Here is a 3,943-nt window from a genome sequence, read left to right on the forward strand (position 1 = left end):
GCACAAGCAAATCTGGTAACTACAAGACACATGTTAAGGCAGAGTTTAAAAAGAAGTGTGTTTTATGGTCGGTTTATTCAAACACAGTAATTACATGGAATCTTGAATAAGGCGTGAGATCTTGTTGGTTTGTACAGGTTAGTATGATGCCCCAATACATCTCAGAGTAATTTGGGCAGAGAATAAAAAATGCATTTGCAAAGTCCCCTTGGGGAGACTGGGGAGAAAGGAGAAAACATTAAACTTTCCTATCTGGGGAATTTGTGATATTCTTGGAAGCAGTGGGGACAACCAATTCAATAGGTTGAGCCCTTGATCTTGGGTTTGCCCCTAAGAAACGTATCCCTGCAAAGGATAGGCTAAGCCTACTTATAACTATGCCTAAGTCACTCACCAGAGAACCACTTTCGTTGCTCAGATGTGGCCTCTCTCTCTAAGCCAACTTGGCAGGTGAACTCACTGCCTTCCCCCCTACATGGGACATGATTCCCACAGGTGTAAATCTCCCTGGCAATGTGGGACAGAAATCCTGGGATGAGCCAGGACCTGGCATCAAGGGACTGAGAAAGCCTTCTTGATAAAAAGGGGGAAGAAAGAAATGAGACAAAATAGTTTCAGTGGTTAAGAGATTATTGTAGAGGTTATTCTTATGCATTATATAAATGTCACTTTTTAGTTTATGGTGTATTGGAGAGGCTGGAGGGAAGTACCTGAAAATGTCGAGCTGTGTCCCAGTAGCCTTGATTCTTGAAGATGATTGTACGGTATAGCTTTTACAATGTGACCACGTGATTGTGAGAACCTTGTGTCTGATACTCCCTTTAAGGTATGGACAGATGAGTGAAAAAAAAATTGGAGAAAAAATAAATAACACGGGGGGGGGTGGAAATAAGGGGTTAAAAAATTTTGGGTAGATTTAAATATCAGTTGTCAACGAGAGGGAGGGGTAAGGGGTGTGGAATGTATAAGTTTTTCATTTTTATTTATTTTTCTGGAGTGATGTAAACTTTCTAAAAAATGGTCATAGTGATGAATATACAACTATGTAATGAAAAATAAAAATAAAAAATAAAGCTAACAGAATGAAAAGGTTAGGAGCAGACAGAAGCTAGGCAGGGCAGCTGGTGCCTGCAGCGCGGTGCCTGCAGGGCCCGGTGTGGCCGCTGCAGAAAGCCCCGCCCAGGCCGGGGCGTCCGGGCACCGAGCGCGGCCGCGGCGGGAAGGACCTGCTGCTGGCTTTCCTGCCATCTGGGTGCCGAGAGCCCTGCTCCTCGCCCCGGGCCTAGGGGCCTGCGGTGGGAAGCGAGCTGTGGTGGGAAGCGAGCTCTTGCCTCCCCCTGACAGACCGGGGTGGCCGTGGGATTCACGTCGGTGCCGGGCTCCGCCAGCGGCCTCCCGCAGCTCCAGGCCAACGAGGTCTTCTCCTTGTGTCTCGGCCGCATCTTCTTCCCGGGGCTGGCGACCGGGGTCCTGGCCCTCCGTGTTCAAGGACTGGATTCGCCACCAGCTCTGCCACTTCGTCAGCAACATCCAGGCCGACGGGGGGACACGGACGTCCCGGCCCGCGACGACTGTGCTCAGGCGCTGGTCTCGGAGCCTGAGGGCCCACCGGTGTCGGAGCGAGGGTGACACCGAGACCTCGGAATTGGTGGGGGACAGCCGGCATCCGAGCTGCAGCGAGGGCAGTCAACTGTGGAGACTGTTATCTGCACAACGGAGAAGGGTCTGGGAGGAAGAGAATGTTTGCTAAGCCCAGGTTCCTTGAGGTTATCCTGAGTATGAAGGAAGAGAGCACTGAAAAATAAACACTCGGTTCCCTCACGAAATGCATGCATGCTTTTTGTCACCCACACCCTGCAGTATGTAAGCAGGAATTGGCTAAGAATGAAATTGTCTGTTGTCCCTAATCTTCAGACCCCCCTGATCCCGTCTCTCTCTCTGTCATTCCTTAATATCCTTCACGCTCCAGTCCATTGGAAGCAACATCTGGTGCCCAACGTGGGGCAAGAAGAAGACGCCGAAATAACATTGAGGACCCAAGGAAAAGTCTCCGTTGGAGGGACGTTAGTCCAGCCGATAGAGGAGGACTCCAGTCATACTGTAAGTAAGCATTTTCCTTGTAGCATCAGGGTAACGGGTAATCACGACAGGCGGCTGGAGGAGTATGTTTGTGTGTGGAAAACATTGTTAGAAACTACTGGGGTCTCTGTTAAAACATCTTAATTATTAAGCCTATTTGATCTCATTCAAAAACATTGTTATTGCTGGGGGCCGGGTCCAATACAGTGCAGGACCCGAGTTTCTTCACCATGGGGATGTGGTCCATTGGTGCAGGGGCCCTGGGGGCTGCTGCTGTGGCACTGCTCCTGGCCAACACAGACTTGTTTCTGTCCAAGCCCCAGAAAGCAACCCTGGAGTATCTGGAGGATATAGACCTGAAAACACTGGAGAAGGAACCAAGGACTTTCAAAGCAAAGGAGCTTTGGGAAAAGAATGGAGCTGTGATTATGGCTGTGAGGAGGCCAGGCTGTTTCCTGTGTCGAGAGGAAGCTGCAGACCTGTCCTCCCTGAAACCCAAGTTGGATGAGCTAGGTATCCCCCTGTATGCAGTGGTGAAGGAGCAGATCAGGACTGAAGTGCAGGACTTCCAGCCATATTTTAAAGGAGAAATCTTCCTGGATGAAAAGAAGAAGTTCTATGGCCCCCAAAGACGGAAGATGATGTTTATGGGATTTATCCGTTTGGGTGTCTGGAGCAACTTTTTCCGGGCTCGGAATGGAGGCTTCTCTGGAAACCTGGAAGGCGAAGGCTTCATCCTTGGGGGAGTTTTTGTGTTGGGATCAGGAAAGCAGGGCATACTTCTTGAGCACCGAGAAAAAGAATTTGGGGACAAAGTAAACCCAGTTTCTGTTCTGGAAGCGGCTAGGAAGATCAAACCACAGACCCCAGACTTAGAGAAAAAATGATTTCACTGAAACTGTCCGACTCAGGGATAACTGGGGTACTCACTTATGTTCATGGGATGAGTTAATGTTTCATTCGTGTCTCTAAGGAGTTAGAATCCATTTGTACCTTATTCTTAGTATGGATTATTAGAATATTTTTGAATTGTACTCTGTTTAGGCCCAATAAGCCAAAATAGCTCCAAAACAAACCTAACAAAAGTCTAAAGAAATGAGTAGGGTTATTTCAGTTAAAAGCTGACTTAAACTTGACCATTGCCTCTTATTACAATAACAGTGCTGTTATTTGCAATGCTTTTTATGTTCATGTCTTCAGAAATCAAGAACAAATGATTTTTTACTTAAAGATTAGAGAATATAAGGTTTTTTGCTTGTGTGTTTTCTATTAATGACTTGTTAGATAAAGTAAGACTCACATGATAAAAATGATATGCTCCAAGGTGATTTGATACAGGTAACTTATGAAATGAAATTTCTTTTTCCATTGTCTTCTGGTCTAATCTCAGAGGTTTGTCCTTTTAGAAGAAATGATCCTCTCTGGCTCTAAGAAACTATGCATCAAAAAACATCCTGTCTTTTAAAATTACCTATATGTACAAGTTTTTCTAATAAATCTAACAATGAAAATAAAAAAAACCCCAAAAAAACAAAAAAAAACCATTGTTATTGGTTTCACCCCGAGGGTCGTGATGTTTTAAATTTAAAACAGTGGCGTTTGGTTATGAAGGCTCTTTGGAGAGCTTATCAGAAAGGGGAGACTGTCCCATTATCAGTACGGGCATTGTGTCATCAAATAGCTGCATCATTAGATCCCTTACAGTCAGAAAGCAAAGCCGGGGAAGCAGTGATTTTTTTCCAAGAACACATGACTGCGACTACAGATATAAATGAAAAGAAAGTGAAACTCAGTGAGGAGGAGGGTGTAAGGACAGATGAGGAAGATGTTGAATCTATGCACTCTCAGTGTTCTTACACCGCAG

The 3,943-nt window shown here is 45.9% G+C and overlaps 1 pseudogene; it reads left to right on the top strand.

Annotated features, from left to right (window-relative positions):
* Positions 1–2,243: 2,243 nt before the first annotated feature.
* Positions 2,244–3,605, top strand: LOC143660969 (peroxiredoxin-like 2A pseudogene; annotated as a pseudogene).
* The last annotated feature ends 338 nt before the right edge of the window (positions 3,606–3,943 follow it).

The sequence above is a fragment of the Tamandua tetradactyla genome, chromosome 17 (genome assembly GCF_023851605.1).
Source record: "Tamandua tetradactyla isolate mTamTet1 chromosome 17, mTamTet1.pri, whole genome shotgun sequence".
In the NCBI taxonomy this organism is placed as follows: Eukaryota; Metazoa; Chordata; class Mammalia; order Pilosa; family Myrmecophagidae; genus Tamandua; species Tamandua tetradactyla.